Source organism: Hyperoodon ampullatus (genome assembly GCF_949752795.1).
Source record: "Hyperoodon ampullatus genome assembly, chromosome: 11".
Lineage (NCBI taxonomy): Eukaryota > Metazoa > Chordata > Mammalia > Artiodactyla > Ziphiidae > Hyperoodon > Hyperoodon ampullatus.
Window position 1 is genome coordinate 35,232,561 of NC_136924.1, and position 20,029 is coordinate 35,252,589.

Consider the following 20,029-nt stretch of genomic DNA (forward strand, 5'->3'; position numbering starts at 1 on the left):
CCCCCGTGCCCTGCCCTGGCAGGACGGGCTGAGAACACAGGGTCAGATCAGAGCACTCTGCCTGCCCTGACCCCCGCGGACTTCCTTCCTGCAGCGCTTGCCATCTGCACCTCCCAGCCCACAAGCGCATCACCGCATGCTGGCCCACGGCACATCCTCTCACAAGGCCACCTCGCTTTATGGCTGGCAGCGGGTTTTCACGTCTGTTAGCTGCCTCAAAGCTCACAAATGCCCATGAGACAGGGACGGTGCGATCGCTATCCCTGTTTGGCATAGGGGGCAACAAGGCCCAGAGAGAGGAAATGGGAGGTGTTGCCTGGCGACTGGACTCACGCCTTCTTCCTTGGACTCCTGACAGCACTAGGCAGAGAGCCTGCACGGAGCACGCAGGTGCTCCATTAGTGCATAAGGAAAGACAGGATGAATGTAGACATCAGCTGAAACACCATTTCTCCCTCTCATCCGAGCGTCTGGGCCTCCAAGGCTGCCTCCAAACAAAACATCCCTCCAAGTGTTCACCCTGACCCCAGCTCTTCCCAGACTCTTCCCTAAGCCATCGAGGAATGGGGGAGGGCTGGCTCCCGTCACCTCACACCCAGCAACACTGCCCCATTCATCCAGCACCCACTGAGCACCAGATGCCTCACCAAGTTTGGGGGTAATGATCATATTTATTCCTCAAAACACTCATAAGAGAAGGCATACTTCTTCCCATGTTACACACAGGGAACTGAGGCACAGGAGGTGATGTAACTTGCCAGGATCTGAACCCCATTAGTTGGAATCCAGAGCCCCAGCTCGTAATCCTCAAGCTGCCTTCAGGAGAAATCCCGAACGGAATGTGGCTGAGTGAGGCTTGATGTGCAGACCCCTGTGTGCCAAAAGCCAAGGCTCTCATGGAACAGTGCACTGCCATTCATATGAGCCAGAGCAAAATGGTCTTTCCGAAAAGGAAAAGGTGTCTCTTTCACCCACTTTGCTTAGCTGGACCACAGCTGGAAGCAAACTGCCCAGAACTGCTGCTGGAGTTCCCCACCACGGGAGACCCCGGTGACTTTAGGACGTTTTTGGGCTGGTGGCATGATACAGGGTGACCATTTTACGATTCACTCTACAAATATTTATCAAGGACCAATTCTGTGGCAGGCACTGTTACAACTGCTGAGAACACACTAGTGAACAAAAAAGATAAAATCCCTGCCCTCCTAGAACTTCTATTTTACAGGGGGCTATAACAAAGAAGATAAATCGGCAAAATAAAGACATAGTTTCAGAATGCTGATTAGATGCCAAGGAGAAAAATAAATGAAAGATGGGAGATAGGAAGTGTCCATGTGGAGATTAAAATTTTAGATAGGGTGAACAAGTCCTCACCAAGAACTTGACCTTGAATAAAGACTTAAAAGAAATGAGGGCAAAAGTCATACAGGTATGTAGGTGAAGACTTTTGCAAGCAGAGGGAAGCGCATGTGCAAAGGCCCTGGGGCTGGACCATGCCTGGTGAGTTCCAGGAACAGCAAGGAAGCCAGTAAGGTCAGAGAGGTAACAGGGAGCCAGGCAGGTACATTGAGAGGAGAAGCTATTACAGGGCTTGGAGCAAAGGAGTGATATTAACTCTGGCTGGATGAGGGGTGTAGAGAGGCATCAAGGATAATCTCACAGGTCTTCCCTGGTGGCGCAGTGGTTAAGAATCCACCTGCCAATGCAGGGGACACGGGTTTGAGCCCTGGTCCGGGAAGATCCCACATGCCATGGAGCAACTGAGCCCGTGCACCACAACTACTGAAGCCCGCGCGCCTAGAGCCCATGCTCTGCAACAAGAGAAGCCATCGCGATGAGTAGCCCCTGCTCGCCACAATTAGAGAAAGCCCGCACGCAGCAACGAAGACCCAACACAGCCATAACTAAATAAATAAATGTATTAAAAAAAAAAAAAAGGATACTGTCACAGCTTGAGCCAGAGCAACCAAAAGAAGAATACTGCCATTTCCTAAAGATGGGAAAGTGCACGTGAGGGACAGATTTTGGTAGAGGGTGAGGGAAGGGATGAAGGGGATGGATATCAGGTGCTTAATTCTAAGTACTTTAAGTTTGAAATTCCTAAGTTTGAGATGTTGAGGGAGCAAATACGTGTGTGTCTATCATTCAGCGGAAATGTCTGGACCGGACTGGAGATATAAATTTGGAAGTTGGAGTCAGAGTAGAGATGGTACTTAAAGCTATGTCACTGGATGAGATCACCAAAAAAAATGAGGATGGACAAAAAAAGAGAAGAGGCATTTAAGGCCTGGACCTATTAAAATGCTCTCCCAGGAGCCACATTCTATAAAGTGAAGCTTGTAACACAAGACCTCCCCTTCACTACAGCCCCTACCTCCTCCCACACACACCCAGTACATACGTGCAGACACACACACCGCATTTAAATTTCTCCTTCCTTTATCTCTTGGTGATGTCATTCTGCTGAGTGAGAAGGAAATTCCCTTTTGAGGATACTGTCATTTAATAAGAAAGTAACCCACGTAAGGGAAAAAGTGCCCTGGGCACTTAGACAACAGTAGTGACCCTTACAGAGCAGAGCAATCCGACCACAGGCTCTGGTGTTATAAAGTACTCTCTTCAGATTCTAGCTCCAACCACATCAGTTGGTGTGAACTCAGGCAACTCAATCGCCTTCTCTTCCTTATTGTGTTAAATGGGAGTAACATTGGCTATGAAGGTAGCCTAGAACATAGCAAACAGTCCACTAATATTTGTGAAATAAATGAGGAATGAATGAATAAATGGTAAAATAACATATAAAAGAGCCTGACTCATAGCAGATGGTCAATAAATCTGCCAAATGCTAAATGCAAGACTTGTCTTTCCCTCCTTGATTTTTCATTCTATCCCTTTCCCTTTTCTGCCAATGACACAATAGCAAACCCATGCATTTGTACAGGGCCATGCTGGTTACAAAGCTTTGCCTTCTACATTTTCTCAAATTTTGAACCTCATGGCAGCCTTAGAAGGGCAGGAAATACAATCCCCCTGTCACAGATGAGGAAACTGAGACTCAGACAGGAAATGGCCAACAAACTCCAGGAAAATTTTAAGGCAGAGACAATAACAAAAACACTGCATTCAGCCCAAGGGTGGAGCATCTGTGGTGCCAAACGAAACTTGCCTGACATCCTGTTGGGTGGGTAAGAGGGCAGGTGAAGGGAAAGACTCAGAAGTTTAGGGGAAGGGAAGGTATTTGAGGTCGTGTGAGTAGTCCATACAAAAAGTGAGCATAGGGGCTTCCCTGGTGGCGCAGTGGTTGAGAGTCCGCCTGCTGATGCAGGGGACACGGGTTAGTGCCCCGGTCCGGGAAGATCCCACATGCCACGGAGCGGCTGGGCCCGTGAGCCATGGCCGCTGAGCCTGCGCGTCCGGAGCCTGTGCTCCGCAACAGGAGAGGCCACAACAGTGAGAGGCCCGCGTACCGCAAAAAAAAAAAAAAAAAAAAAAGAGCATAGATCCCTGAGCCCTGTGCCCTCCCTGTCCCACACCCACCGGCCTACCCGTTCCAGTCACATGGTCACAAGGGTCACACACTTCCTGTCACCAGCTTCCAGGTCATCGGTAGGAGCAGGAGATGGACATAGGACTGGGGGATTGGGAGACTCTGGGGTGAATAGGCTATGGGAAAGGAGGGAGCATGGGGGGTGTAGGCACAGATGAAATCTGGAGGCACCTGGGAGACAATAAGCAGGGAGAAGCAGGGAGTTAGAAATGGGGAAGAGTGATGGAGAACAGGGCAGACAGATGGAGGGACACAGAAGACAGAGGTGCAGTGGGGGATCGGGTGGGAAGACACAGAGGCGGAAAAATCGGGAGCACTTAGAAAGGCACAGAAAGAAAGCTGGGGACAATGAATGGGAACCAGACTGAAAGCTGGGGGCACAAAGAGCCACTGAGAGCTGGGGGACGACGGGAAGGGGTTGACTCAGAAAGTGAGGCACGGGATAGAGGAGACACGCACAGGGAAGAAAGAGGGGGAACCCAGGGTCGGAGCTGGGGTCCCTGAGGGAACACAAGTTAGAGATGAGACAAGAGCGGTCACAGGATGGGAGCTGGGGACGCTTGGGGATCAAAGGGTGGAAGCTGGGGGCATTTAGGGGTCAAAAAAGGGTTAATGGAGGACATGCCTCGGAATCGGGGAACAAGAGGGAAGCCTGCGGGACGGTCGGGATGAAGCCCAAGGAGTCTGGGGCACGGAGGTTTGGAAAAGGTGCCCCTGGCCCCGCCTTCCCCGCGCCGTCACTCACCTCGGCTTACTCAGCACTTCTACTTCCTTCTACTTCCTCAAACAGACGAGCCCCGGGCCACGTGACAAGCCGGCCACGGCTCTCCGCCAGTCACTGAAGCCTGTGCTTCGCGAGAGGAAGGCAGGGGCGGGGCTCCGCCATCTTCTGTAACTGCCCAATGGTAGAGGCTCCCATGGCCGAGGGAGGCCGGGCTTTGGGCTGAGCCAATCCTCGGCGGCGGGGCGCGGCCACGTCTGTGCGGGGCGGAAGGTTCGCGTTACCGCTCCTTGGCAGACATGTTAATGGGGGGCAGGGGTCTCACCGTTCTCCGCCCTCAGCCCACTAAAACGGTCAGAGGCCTGAAGTCTGAACCTGATTTTTACGACGGCTCGTAAAGACAAAAACAAAACCAACAATGTGTTAGGGCATAACAAGCAGGAACCTGCTTTGATTTTGCCGGGTACCTCCAAGCTAAGGTTGCCAGATTTAGCAAATAAAAATAAGGGATTAAATTTCTATTTCAGCTGAACAATGATTTTTTAGTATAAGCAAAAAATACTTAGTTATGGTAAAAAAAATTATTCCTTGGTTTCTGGCAGCCCTTCCCCAAGCCGATCTCAGGAAATATTGCAGCACTTTTAGTAGAAACTTGGGCAAATGACTTGGTCTCTGTGAACTCCTCATCTGATAGTGAGCACAGTAATACCTCATGGGGTTGTTATGATGACTAGAGATAAATTAGTCCCCCTGCCTGCACATAGTGGGATTTCAATAAATGACAGTTGTGGGACTTCCCTGGTGGTTGGTCCAGTGGTTAAGACTCAGCGCTCCCTATGCAGGGGGCCTGGGTTGCATCCCTGATCAGGGATCTAGATCTCTCATGCCGCAACTAAGAGTTTGCATGCTGCAACTAAAGATCCCACGTGCTGCAACAAAGACTGGAGACAGCCAAATAAGTAAATAAAAATATTAAAAAATAAATGACAGTTGTTATCATTAGTAATGCTGAGAATGCGTTAAATAGAAGGGAGGAGGCTGGGTTTTAGTCACAAATATGTTTCTGACTGAACAGATCATGTCCCCTGTCCAGCCTGCCAGGCTTGGTTGGACACATTTTCTTCCCCCTAATTATTCCCCAACCTTAGATCTAGATAAATTGTCCAAACTGCTCTCTGTTGGCATGGGAAGGGTAGTTTCTGTTTGTTATTCCTGTGACTAGAAGAATATTTCTGGGGGGCTTCCCTGGTGGCGCAGTGGTTGAGAGTCCGCCTGCCGATGCAGGGGACACGGGTTCGTGCCCCAGTCTGGGAAGATCCCACATGCCGCAGAGGGGCTAGGCCCGTGAGCCATGGCCGCTGAGCCTGCACGTCCAGAGACTGTGCTCCACGACGGGAGAGGCCACAACAGTGAGAGGCCCGCGTACCGCAAAAAAAAAAAAAAAAAAAAAAAAAAGGAATATTTCTGCCTCTCTGTCACAAGATATCAGTGCCCAGACTGGGGGCAGCCAATGTAACTGGGGCACGATTTAGTTAAGAATCTAGTCAAGTTAATAAAACTAACCACAGTAACTACTATTTGTACAGAGCTTTGCCAGTTACAAAGTAACTTGACTTCACATCCATCATCTGGGGATTGTAGTTACTCTTGTCCATATTTTACGGGTGAAGAAACTGTTCCTTTAAACTAAGATTAAAATTTTGTTCAGAGTTTCAGCTTTGAGTTGAGAGAGTGGGAAGAAGAGTCAGAATTCTCAGTGAAATGTATCTTGCCCTCCACACCCCAAACAATTGAAATTAGGGCGATGGTTATCAGGGAGCTTCCACCCACTGCTGAGCAATCTGACCTGGGAAACCTCAGAGGTTCAACAGGATGAGTCCCATTCTTCAGCAAATACTCTCCCGTATTCAAGGTGAGTCTACAAGGCAGGTTTGGCAACACAGACACACAACTGAATCTGAAATGCAGAAAAGGCCAAGGAAGAGAGATCAATCATCTGGATCAATCTTTAGAAACACTCAAAGATCCATAGAGGAAATTAATAAAATATAGTAGAAAGAAAGTAATAAATAGAAGAAAATAATACAATAGATTCAAGGCCTGATGAAGTTGAGTGCCCCTCCCTTGGGTGTTTCTGGTGAAAACTATTAAATGAGTGGGTAAAGCAAGAGATGAAGAATCCAGAGTTAGTAGATAGCACTGAATGAGCAAGCAGTGGAAAGGGAGGGGGCAAGTAAGCACCGAGTAGGTACTCCTTTCAGTTTCTGCTGGATTTTGCTTTGGAGCAGTTCAAGTCAAAGAGCTTCTCTTGAGGGGCTGTGCTAGACCCTGCAGCTACAATCATCCCAGAGCCCAAAGTCGACCCAAGTCCCCTCCTCAAAGAGTTAGATGTAAATTAACAAACATGCTCAAGGTGAATTTTACACTTTTACCTTGTTTGATCCTCATGACAATCCTGAGAAGTAGTACGATTATCTCCACCTTATAGATGGAGAAACCAAGATTCTGTCAGGGGAAATGATTCACAGAGTCACATGTCAGTGAGAGGCAGAACCAAAATCAAGACCTGTCTTGACTTTTCTTTCCCTACATTGCAGGAGGACCTACTATGTGTCAGGCAGTGTTCTTGGTGCTGAGGAAACCACAGCAGAGAAAAGAGACAAAATCCTTGCCCTCACAGTGTTCACAGTCCTGTTGGGAAAGACAGACAATAATCAAGACAGAGAGGTCAGACATAGAGTGTGTTTTGCTAAAGTCTTTGGGTGAAGTGTCATGATATTACCATCTTACTTTCCAAAAACCTAGTGTGTTGAATCTGGGGTTGTGTACATGAGTGCCTTTGTACTCATTCTTCCATTTTCTGTGTGTTTGAACATTTTTATAATTAAAAAGTTGGGAAAAAATACAGTGTGTTAGAAGGTGATAAATGCTATGGGGTAAAAGCAGGGAGGGGAGATGGGAGGATTGCAGCTTTAAAAGAGTGGCCCAAGGGCTTCCCTGGTGGCGCAGTGGTTGAGAGTCCGCCTGCTGATGCAGGGGACGTGGGTTCGTGCCCCGGTCCGGGAAGATCCCACATGCCGTGGAGTGGCTGGGCCCGTGAGCCATGGCCGCTGAGCCTGCGCGTCCCGAGCCTGTGCTCCGCAACGGGAGAAGCCACAACGGTGAGAGGCCCGCGTACTGCAAAAAAAAAAAAAAAAAAAAATAGAGTGGCCCGGGGGACTTCCCTGATGCTCCAGTGAGTAGGACTCCACGCTCCCAATGCAGGGGGCCCAGGTTCCATCCCTGGTCTGGGAACTAAATCCTGCATGCATGCCACAGTGAAGAGTCCACATGCCACAACTAAAGATCCCACGTGCTGCAACAAAGACCCGGCACAGCCAAAATAAAATTAAAAAAAAAAAAAGTGTGGTCAAGGAAGGCCTGATTGAGAAGGGAGACTTTTTTTTTTAACATCTTTATTGGAGTATAATTGCTTTCCAATGGTGTGTGAGTTTCTGCTTTATAACAAAATGAATCAGCTATACATATACATATATCCCCATATCTCCTTGAGAAGGGAGACATTCAAATAAAAACCTGAGGAAGACGAGGGAGCCAGCCCTGTGATAACCCAGGAAAGTGTTCCAAATGGAGGGAACAGCAAGAGCAAAGGCCCTGAGACAGGAGTCTCCTTGGTTTGTTTCAAGAAAAACAAAGAGGCTATTAAGCCTGGAGTAGAGTGAGAGGGAGTGTAGTTGTCAATGAGGCTGAAGGGAAATCAGCGCCTGTAGGACACTGTGGACAATTTTTAAACTTTAGCTTTCACTCTGAGGGAAATGAGGAGCCACGGGGAGTTTTTGAACACAGGAGTGGCCTGTCAGACTTACTTTTTTTTTTTTTTTTTTTTTTTGTGGTACGCGGGCCTCTCACTGCTGTGGCCTCTCCTGTTGCGGAGCACAGGCTCTGGATGCGCAGGCTCAGCAGCCTTGGCTCACGGGCCCAGCCGCTCCACGGCATGCGGGGTCTTCCCGGACTGGGGCACGAACCCGTGTCCCCTGCATCGGCAGGCAGACTCCCAACCACTGTGCCACCAGGGAAGCCCCAGACTTACATTTTAACAAACTGTGTCTGTTCTGTAGGAATAGACTGTAAGCGCAAGGCAAAGGCTGGGAGACCAGTGAGAAGGCTCTTGCAGCAACCCAGGTGAGAGACGATGGTGTGACCACCATCCCATTTAATCATCACAACTGTAGAATCATTACAATTGGGGTTTGTATTATGATAAAATGTGTAAGGTACAGAGGGCTTTGTGAGACGGCATGGTTGAACTCTGTCTTCTGGGAAGATTTGTGAGATGACTCTTGAACAGGGGTGGGCAAACTATCCCACCTGCCACCTGTTCCTGGAAATAAAATTTTATTGGAACACAGCACCATCTATTTATGTATGAATATGCTTTCTACAGTGGCAGAGTTGAGTTATCATGACAGAAACTGTATGGCCCACAAAGCCTGAAATATTTCTATTTGGACCTTTACAGAAAAAAATAATTACCAACCCTTGATCTTAAGTTGGGTTTCAAAGGTTGAATGGGAGTTTGCCAGCTGGATTAGGAAAGTAAGAAAGCCAGGTGGAAAGAGCCATATGGGCAAAGGTCAACATCATGAGATTGTGTGGATTGTTTGGGGAACGGCAAGAGGTCAAGTGTAGCTGGAACCTGGTATGTGAGCAGGTGAATGGGCAGGTGAGCCCCAGAGGCAAGGCACAAAGGGTCACGAGTGCCAGGCTGAGGATGAGGACCTTGCCCTGCGGGCAAAGGGAGCCCCGGAATGGTTACAGGCAGGGAAGTGACTAGAAAAAAAAATAATTCTGCTGCAGTGGAAGAGGTGACTGGAGGGCACAGAGGCCACAAGGCAGCTGTGTAATGATTACAATAATGAGGTGGCTCTGATTTGAGGAGGGGGCCATCGGGGCTTGTGCCTTCCTCAGGGAGGAAACGAGTGCAGGTGACCTTGAGCTGTGAGGCTGCAGCCACATGTGCTCCCAGTCTAAGGGGGACAGCCAGTCCTGGCCAATAAAGGCAGGATTTCCCCAGTTGGGGGTCCCTCAGCCCAGCTCAGGGGCTCACAGGACAGACTGTGGGCTGAGGGGAGGCTGGTTCTCAGGGCCAGGGGGCCAGGGAAGCTTGGCCAAGAAGCTGGCCCGAGCCTGGGTCCTGAATGATGGGGAGGGTCTGGAGAGGCTGCTGAGCAGACGGCATTTCAGACAAAGATTCAGGCCATGTGCTGGTGATCATGCAGGATATGGCTTCTCAGGACGAGGTCCAACGGGGGGTTCATGAGGGTCAGAGTGTGCAAAGCCTTCATCCCTTTCTTCTTTCTCCTGGGCTTCTCATCCTCACTTAAGCTTCTTCAGTCAGCAATTACGATTTATTCCCCCCTGCGCCGTGCAGCATGTGGGATCTTCCCCGACCAGGGATTGAACCCGTGTCCCCTGCAGTGGAAGCACAGAGTCTTAACCACTGTACCACCAGGGAAGTCCTCAGCCAGAAATTACGAAGTGCCTACTACTGTCTGCATGGCCTCACTCCTGGTGGTGTGGGGTCACACAAAAGATATCCATTCCTGTCCTTAAAGTTCACAGTTGAATACAAAGTTGCCTCAAATACAGAGATAATTGTTTGTTGTGAAAAAGCACTGGAATAAAGGCAAATACGGTCTTCCTGAAGAAATCACGAAATGATAGCGGATGATGTTCCAGACTCTGGCAGGCAGGATAGGCTAGGGAACACTGCAGTAACGAACAACCCCACAGTCTCGTTGGCTTAACAGGAGTTAACATCTTTGTTCACACTGTACGTCTGATGTGGGAGGGGTGGTGGGCGGGGCGTTCTGTTTATCAAAGTCACTCGGGAACCCAGGCTGAGGGGGCCTCTGCTCTACACGGGGCTGGGGATGCGGTGAATCAGACCCTGGGTCTTAAAGCTGCCGCTCAGAAGTGACACCTGAGTCTTTTGCTCACATTTCACTGGCCGAAGCGCATCACATGGCCATACCCAACCTCGAGTGAGCTGGGAAATGTAGTCCTGCCAGGCGGCCAGAAGAAGAGGAACCAGGATAGTTGCAAATATCCCAAATAACTACACTGATTGACAAGGCAATGAGGTTCTGTTTTTGTTTGTGATGACAGAAACCTCCCTGCTTAATCAACTGTAAATCATATTCCCAGTCAGTCTTCAGCCTAAAGTTTTCTAAATGTATATAAATTAATTTAATATGGCAATACCACCATAATTTTAGAGCTTTCTGGAAGAGAGGACTGAGTAAGAGGGACAGGGTTCTATGGGAATAAGAAGAAAGAGACCAGAATGAGTCAGCACTCTCTTGATGGTAAGCCACAGAAACCCGACTCAAATTAGCACAGGCAAACAGGCAAAAAGACTGGAAAGTAACCAGAGAACCTCCCAGAATCCAAGAAAGAGGTGACCAGCCAAATGCTGGAGGGACCTCACGGCGAGCCTTAAACAGGCCCTCCACGGCCTCTGTCTTTCAGCACATCCATCTCACTCTCTTCTCTGGCTTCTTCTGCCCGGGAGTGAGGAACGTAGCCCCCACACCACCTACAGCTCTCAGCACTGGAAATGGACTGAGTTTCTTCCCTTAGTTCCTGGAAACGACTCTCATTGAGTCAGCTTGGGCTGTGTGCCCACCCCCGAGCCCATCAGCTCTGGCAGCTCCCACTCTAGCTGGGCATGCGTAGAGTTATCAGGAGAAAAGAGGGTGCTGGGCACACAGCATCCTACAGAGGCCCTTTCAGCCCTCAAGGAGGTGATTCCAGGATAGAGAAGACCACCAGAGGCCAAGAGCAGAGAGGGGGTCTGAAGCCTTGGGTGATGACAGGGGCCAGGCACAGTGAGTGAGGTGGCAGGGAGAGGAGGTGAGGTCCCAAAGGAAGAACATGGGCAGAACCCACTGGACAACCATGCGTGTTTGAATTATCCTGGATGATCTACATTCTGTGCTGATGGTCCTCGTTTATGTCCCAGGGGCTCCCAAAACTCTGCTGTAAATCACACGTTTGTGAGCAGGCTGAATCGAATAGTCTCTGGGACACAATAGTCATCAAGGGGAATGGCAGGGACTCCCTGAGGATCCTGCCTTTGGTGGTCAGGCAGGGCACAGCGGACAGCCAGCGAGTGGACACAGCCTCCACTATCAGGGCAGAAGGACCTTTTAGGAAATTAACCATACCCTCTCCCTCCCTCCCTCCCTCCCTCCCCTGCCCAGCCTGCCCCACTGCTCCAGCCTAGGACATGGCCCAGTCCCAGCGGAGCAAGGGCAACTCCTCCATTCATCCAGCAAATAGTTACTGTGCCACAACTGCATGACAGCTGGGGCTAGGCACTGGGGACACAACAATGAAAAGATGTAGTTCTAGTCCTTAAAGAACCTGTGGATTAAGAGGAGAAGACAGCCACAAAAACACAGAACACGAACTCGGAGGGAAAAGTGCCATCGTGCAGGGGGCCATCCCTGCTCCTGTGAGGGCAGGAGCCTGGGTCCGCCCGGGGGTTATTCGGGAAGCTCGTTGAAGAACGTGACCTGTGCGCTGGGTATTGAAGGACAAGCTGCAACTGGGGAGGGTGTTTCGGTCGAGGGGTCTACAAGAGCCAAAGCGTGGCGGTATGGAAGAGCCCAGAGGGAGGGGTGAGAGCTGGGCCGTCAGAGGAGGCAGAGGCCAGACCTAGAAGGTCTGTGGAGAGAGTCTCAACTTTGTTCTGAAGGCAGTGGGGAGCCATGGAAGTTTCTGAGCCCAGGAGTGTCCGGGTCCAATTTAGGTTTTAGAAATCTCTCTCTACTTTCCCCCTGGAGGCTGGATTAGAAGGTGCTGGAGGCAGGGAGACCAGGCAGGAGGTCGTTGCCATGTCCAGGAGGAGAGATGCTGTGATTTGAACGGAGACCATGGCCGAGCGAAGAGAGCGAGCATGGAGGGAAGCTGAGGAGACCACGGGGACTTGGTGACAGGTTAGCTGTGGGACTGAGGGACGGGGGTGAGGCAAGGATGGTGGCCTGGTTTCTCTCTAGGGTGATTGATTGGAAGGTGGTATCACCAACCCATCTGAGAAATGTGTGGGGAGTGGGGGTGCAGGCTGGGAGGGTGACACTGAGTGGCGCTGTGACTGTGGTGGGTTGGACATACCGGGAGAGGGGGGTGGGGGGTGGGGGGTGGAGGGTGGAGGGATGGGGGGAGGGCAGGGGGAAATCCACATCTACTGTGTAGCTGTTTAAGGAGATCTGGTCCCTGAGACACAGAGGCGAGCAGGTGAGAGATTAGGGAGTCATCAGCATCAGATGCCGCCTGGACTCTCGAGGGGGAATAAGATTCCCCTGGGAGAAGAGACGCGGGCAAAGGCGGGAGCTCTGAGCATCACTGATCACTGAGAGGTCAAGAGGAACCAGAGACGGAGACTGAAAAAGGAGGAGAGAAACCCATGCCTTGGAACCCAGGGGCCAGAGTGTATCAAAAGGAGAAGGGGAGGGAGCAACAAGGTCCAGGGCTGTCAAAGGACAAGACAGATTAGGACGGAACACGGACCCCGGATTTAGCAACAGAGAGGTCACGTGGACCTCAGCAAGAGTCCCTTCAGAGGACTGTGGAGACCGGAGTGAGGCTGGGAGGGGAGGGGGCAGGGAGGGCTCAGAGGCAGTGAGTGGAGACTACTCGAGCGTCTGGCCATAAAAGGGAAGAAAAGGCAAAGGTGGGGTGGGTGGAGGAATGAAATGTAGGGGGGTGGGTGTTACAGATGGCAGCCGCTTGGGGAAATTTCAGGGCTGAGAGGACAGGAGCCGGAGGGTGAGTCTGAGGGTCCAGGAAAGAAGAGAGGGAGGTAACTTTGGGGCCGGAGGAGGGACAGCTTGTGCCGGGACTGAGAGGGAGGGGATGAACAGTGCAGGGAGCTGAGGCCGGGCCTCGCAGGTGGGGGTGAGGACGAGGCCAGCGAGAATGGGAGTTGGAGAAAGGAGGCGGTCATCAGGGACCCCGAGTGCCTGGCTGTGACTGGAGGATGACTTTGCAGTTGAGTCTTGTTGCTGTGGGTATCGTGTTCATGGTGGCAGTTTCTCTGCGAAGCCCAGAGCAGCTGGGGGAGCAGAAGGGCAGCAGACAAACGAGGTACCCAAGGTTATGGGTTTACAGGCTCGGGGCACGGAAAGGACTCAGACTAGGAGTGGCAGATTTCCAAGTATACTGAAGCTGTCAGGAGGAAAAAGTTTTTAGAGGGAAAATATGATGGAGGGGTGGGAGAAAAAAGGGCATCTGTACAGTTCTAAGTCTCAGGGCCCTGAAGTGTCAGTTTGCAGAGTACATGAATAGACAATTCACGGAGAAGAAACTCAACTGATGAACAAAAGTATGGGAATGTATCCAAGCCTATTCATATTCAGAGAAATGTAAATTTAAACAAGACAATGTTATTTGCCTAGAAAATTAGCAGAACTTAAAAAATGGGAACAGGGACCTCCCCGTGGTCCGTGCTTCCATTGCAGGGGGCATGGGTTCTATCCCTGGTAGAGGAACTAAGATCCCACAGGCCATGCGGTGTGGCCATAAAAAAAAAAAAAAAAAAAAAAAAGGGAACATCCAAGCCTGGTGAAGTGGCAGTGAAACGCTCATATTCACACAGAGGTCGTGAGGGCCTTTATTCACTGGGGTGTCCTGAGCAAATGGCATTGCCTCTCCGAGCCTCAGTTTCCTCATTTGCACAGTGGGGACAAGAAAGACACTCATCTCACAGCGTTTTGTGAGATAAAACGTTTACAAAGGAAGTGTCTTATAAACGGGACAACAGTAGTTACTATGATTGTCTGGATTTGTTCAAACTCATTTTTCTCCCTGCTGGACAATCTCTAGCCCAGACCCAGGACCCTTGCAGACAGCAGCCCAGTGCAGGGACACCCTTTGCCAGCCCCTCCCTAGTTTGCCTTATGATTTAAAAGTAGGAAGGAAGAAGAGGGGGAGGAGGGTACAGGATTCCGCCACAGGAGGAATGGCCCACGTGACAGGGGACATCTCTCTCCAACAAAGCCCATGGTTATGCCTGGCCCTGGGCGGTGGGAGAGAGCATGGCCCTTGAGTCAGGTCACCTGAGTTCAAGTCCTCCTCTGCTGGGGACTAGCTGTGTGATGTTAGGCAAGTTTCCTCACCTCTTAGAGTCTCAATTTCCTCACCTGCAACATCTAACTCCTAAGATGTGGGAAGAGGATTAAGGGCATCGGGCACAGCACACCCAGCAACAGGAGGGTAACCCCCTGGACAGTTAGTGAACCCATAAATCAGTCAGAACCTCAGCTTGCCTTATTTATCTACTTTTTTTTTTTTTTTTTTTTGTGGTACGCGGGCCTCCCACCGCCGTGACCTCCCCTGACACGGAGCACAGGCTCCGGATGCGCAGGCTCAGCGGCCATGGCTCACGGGCCCAGCCGCTCCGCGGCATGTGGGATCCTCCCAGACCGGGGCACGAACCCGTGTCCCCTGCATCGGCAGGTGGACTCGCAACCACTGCGCCACCAGGGAAGCCCTATTTATTTACTTTTTATTATATAGCATTTGATTTTTAAAAAACTTTACCTTCATAGAATACATTTTCACATTAGAGATTCCCACAGTGGGAAAAAAACAACTTACTACTTATAATTTTATATTTGTGGACAGATTATTTTAGGACCAGTAAAACAAACACATTTGAGGATTAAGTCTCAGTTTAGAATCTGTAACAATTTGAAACATCTATAAAGGGACCTCTTCCCTACATGGAACTTCTCTATATTCAGAAACTCTCCAGGCTCTTCTTCCTAGGATTTAGAAATCAGTAATGTGAAATATCAGCATTTCTAATTTTCAAATTTCCCTAGGACACATAACCATTGGTAACTGGTATCAACTGAACAGAGAGGGGATGTTTGCAAAAACTAAACACTGCCTAATTTTCTGCAAAGTCTTTACTTACGAAATAACAGTCTTTCCCTTTCTCCATCATCCTAGGACAAATATAGATGCTTGATCGGATATTGAGAGTAATAAAGCTGAATTCCCTCTAAGAGTTTGATAAATTAAAAGGCAAAAGCTCATATATAATGTTTAGTTATACTGTGAGTCTCGTGAGAAGCTGAGAGACACCCGATTAACTCCCCAGCATACAGAACTCAGTCTGACAGCTTTTTGGATACAAATCTTCTCACATCTTTCCTCAAAGATTACATTCTAAAAATAACCAGGTGGGGACTTCCCTGGTGGTCCAGTGGTTAAGAATCCGCTTTCCAGTGCAGGGGATCCCACATGCCGTGGGGCAACTAAGCACTTGCACCACAACTATTGATCCCGCACGCCACAACTAGAGAGAAGCCCGCGCACCGCAAGGAAAGATCCCGCGTGCACAACTAAGACCCGACGCAGCCAAAAAATAAATTAATTAAATATTTAAAAAATAAAAAAATTAAAAAAAATAACCAGGTGATTAGGAGAAGAGGTTTGTCTCACCAGTGGACTTATCTGTTATTTCCTTGTTATTGTGAGTTGAATGGCATGACGGAGCAAAGGCGAGCTGGTCTACAATCAATTCTCAAGGTATTATGTCTAAAGGGTCAGAGCTTCCACAGCATAGCCACAGCTTTGCAGATGCCCGCATCATGACAGTTGAAATAACAAAGCCCACCCAGCTAAGGTGAAAGCCGAGGGCACCAAAAGGCCTGCCTTGACAGCTTTCTGCCGTGCATCCCCTCGAACATACAGCTGGTCCAATGCCCCGCTGACTATGAAGAGTGAGGGCTGCCACAAGGAAGTAGTGCATCGCAGAGCAAGGATTCAAATAAGCAGCTGGGGGACTTCCCTGGTGGTCCAGTGGGTAAGACTCTGCTCTCCCAATGCAGGGGGTCCAGGTTCGATCCCTGGTCCGGGAACTAGATCCCACATACATGCCGCAACTAAGAGTTCGCATGCTGCAACTAAGGAGCCCGCCTGCCACACCTAAGACCCAGTGCAACCAAATAAATAAATATTAAAACCAAACCAAACAAACAAAACACAAATAAGCAGCTGGAAGTAGGCCCAGGAGCAAAACACTGACAATCGTCTCACCAATCCAGTGGAGAGATGCAGCCTTGGAAGCAGAATGGTGGTTGGGTGACAGGTGAATGTGCTGTATTCCACACCATCCTGGGGTAGGTCGGTCCTGGAGAAATGCTGAGACCTGAGCCAGTCTGACCACTGGGATTTAGAGGAACAGAGCTCGCCCTCCTCTGGCACCGCAGAGGACACTCAGCCTCCAGAGAGTCCCCATGTCGCTCCTGAAGGCTCAAGGTCATCCCCAGAACATCAGCTTTAAAATGAGGATGATCGTTTCTGCACCACCATTCCGCCTCACTGGGGAGGGCTATGGTAAGAAGGAAAAGTTGGTAAGCTGTGACAAAGCGAAAGAGAGGCATGGACATATATACAGTACCAAACGTAAGGTAGATAGATAGTGGGAAGCAGCCGCATAGCACAGGGAGATCAGCTCAGTGCTTTGTGACCGCCTGGAGGGGTGGGATAGGGAGGGTGGGAGGGAGGGAGACGCAAGAGGGAAGGGATGTGGGAACAGATGTATATGTATGACTGATTCACTTTGTTATAAAGCAGAAACTAATAAAAAAAATTTTTTTAAAGTAAAAAAAAAAGAAGGAAAAGTTGAATTTATAAAGATATTGAAATGTGATAAAAAGTACAGATAATTTTTGTTTCGGATGATTGGTTTGTTTAGCAGTGGGAGAAAAGGTACACTATGGGAAAATATATATTATGCAAACAGGTTTAGGCATTTAGCACTGTGCTTGGCTCAAAGGAAGCATCTCATAAACGTAATAGGAATAAGTATAGTCAGAAGTAATAAGCAGTAAGAAGAAACTGACATGGGCCATGCGGTGGGTGGAAGAACTGCGACAAGATAAGGGGCTTGAAGGTGCCAAAAGGGATGCCTCTGATTATCACTCCCACCTAGTAGAGGGCCCTGCAGGAAATGTGGGATCCGGCTCAGCTGATGGAGCTGCCCTGCAGAGCGGAGCAGGGAAGGCCCCAGAGTCCAGGGACAGGCATTCATGGGGGCCTGGAAATCAAATCTCAGGGCAGGAAGGGCCTCCAGAGAATACTCGACAGGGGAACCTTGAAGCCAACCCTGGTCTCCTCCATAGCAGCTCAGATTCTAGCTGTTTGATGAGGAGGGACATTCTGCAGAGTCAACTTTCATGTGAAGAAAGTTTACTGTGGTTTGAGATTGTTTAAAAACCACTGCCCTAATTCTACACTCTCACTCTGCAGGTGGAAAACTGAGGCTCGGAGCAAGGAATGCCCCACTCTGGGGTCAGCCAGGGGTGCGATCTGAGCTGCAGATCCTGGCTTGGGTCAAGCCTGGTTACTGAGCTGCAACTATTGGGCAAGGTGCCTACTGTGCACCAGGGTCCCACAGGGACCTGCTTGGGTGCTGTTTGGTGTTTTGGACCCTCAAGCGGGTGAACAGGGACTAGCTGGGCTGGTTAGAGGTCTGCTGGGCTGCGCTGGCAGAGGGTGGCTCTATCCCTAGAAACTGTCAACAAGGCCACTCCCTGTTGACAGGAGGTGGGGTCTCTGGACAGGGTGAGGTCTTCACTGGCTTCGAGTCACTCACCTGGGGAAGATGCAGGTTCTCAGAGGGAGTGTCCTAGGGGACTCCAGAGGACTCATCTCTCTCTAACCCAATATTTATTCATCTCATTCCATACGAGGCACTGTGCCCAATGCTTCTAAGTGTGAATCCAAGAAATTGTTTCACAATCTATGAAGCAGGCGTTATTAGTAAACCCAGTTTACAAAGGAGGCGGGGAGAGGTTAAGTCACTCGTGGTGGGTGAGGCTGGGATTTGAGCCCACAGGCTAACTTGAGAGCCCCTACTTCATTTTTCTTTTTTTGGGGGCCGGGCCGAGTGGCTTGCAGCATCTTAGTTCCCCCACCAGGGATTGAACTCAGGCCCTCGGTAGTGAAACCTTGGAGTCCTAACCACTGAACCTCCAGGGAATTCCTGAGAGCCCCTACCTTAAACTAACAAACAGGGACTTCCCTGGTGGTCCAGTCGTTAGGACTCCACATTTCCACTGCAGGTGGCACAGGTTCGATAGGGGAACTAAGATCCCGCATGCCACGTGGCACGGCCAAAAAAAGAAAAAAAGAACCAACCAAAAACCCACTTCTTTATTAAACCAAAAATTGCAGGAATGATAGAGAATTTCTATATGCGCTTCACCCAGATTCACCAATTGTAAATATTTTATCACATTTTCTCAATAATCCGCTCTCTCTCAATCTCGTTTTGAACCATTTGAGAGTAAATTGCAGATAGATGCCCCTTACCTCTAAGCACTTCAGTGTGTGTTACCTAAAATCAAAGACATTCTCTACCATGACCATAGGACAATGATCAAAATCAGGAAATTAACATCGATACGATACTATTATCTAGGCTTCAGACCTTATTCAGATTTTACCAATTATCTTAATAACGTCCTTCATGACAAAAGAAAATTCTGGATCACACGTCGCATTCAATCATCTCCTTTGGCTCCTTTAATCTGGAACAGTTCCCCTTTCTTTATCTTTCATGATCCTGTCATTTTGTCTAAGCATACAGTTCCAGTTATTTTATAGAACTTCTCTCAGTTTAGGTTTGTCTGATGTTTCCTCACGAGGAGAGTGATTGTATGAATTTTTGGCAGGAACACCACAGAAGTGATGCTGTCTCCTTCTCCATGAATCATTTAGGAGCTACACATGTCAATTTGTCCCATTCCTGGTGATATTAACTTTGGTCACTTAGTGAAGGTGGTACCTGCCAGGTTTCTCCGCTGTAAAGTTATGAGCATTCTATTTGTAATTAATAATTGTCCATGGAGAAATACTTTAGACCCATGTAATATCATGTTCCTCATCAAATTTTTGTGTCCACTGGTGATTCTTTGAGGAATCTATTATTACTTTGTGGTCTTAATTGTCATTTTCTAATTCTGTCCTTCTTTTTACTTGAAGGAGGGGTTTTCTCATTTATTTATTCATATCAGTTTGGATTCCTCTCTTATTCAGTAGGTTATAATCCATGGTTACTGTTACTTCTTTTGATGTTCAAATTGTCTCAGATTTGGCCATTAGGAACCTCCTTCAAGCCAGAGAGCTCCCACTTTTAAATATGACATTGCACCATGTCCCTTGACCTTGACCAGAAAGGGAGACACATCCGCGGGGAGCAGTCCCTGCTGGGTGGATACTGAAGCGCTGACCCCCTAATGCAGGCAGGCAGGGGATGGGAGAGGGTTTAGGCAGCCTGGTGTCCAGGGGTGTTGTGCAGACCTACTGGGGATTCATTCACTAGTTGAGCACCTATTATGGCCTCAGCTTTTGAAAAGCTCATTGAAAATGGGGGGTAAAGAAAACAATCGCAATTGTGCAGTTTCTAAAACTGAGAACTTTTTACCCCAAGAGGTAACATGAGTGGCTCTCCTTGATATGTAAATATAAGGTAAGGGGAATTGTTTGAGTGCCAGACATAACTGCTGCAATATTTGGTCACTTGGGAAGCTAGTGGGCCAATCTGCATATGAAACCCCAAGGCCTTTGGGAGGTAAGGGATAGATGTCACAATCCCAGGTGGACAAAGGCCCAGAGGCAAGGAAGCACAGCAAGGGCTCTGAAATCAAATTACACTACATCAAAGGAAGAGGGAGACTTGC

The 20,029-nt window shown here is 49.1% G+C and overlaps 1 pseudogene across 1 annotated transcript; it reads right to left on the reverse strand.

Moving 5' to 3' along the window:
* Nucleotides 1-15,886: 15,886 nt before the first annotated feature.
* On the reverse strand, nt 15,887-16,581 carry LOC307060381 (succinate dehydrogenase [ubiquinone] cytochrome b small subunit, mitochondrial-like; annotated as a pseudogene). The gene is made up of 3 exons: nt 16,526-16,581; nt 16,321-16,408; nt 15,887-16,131 (listed from the first exon to the last, which is right to left on the reverse strand). The product of its transcript is annotated as a succinate dehydrogenase [ubiquinone] cytochrome b small subunit, mitochondrial-like (transcript).
* Between the last annotated feature and the right edge of the window lie 3,448 nt (nt 16,582-20,029).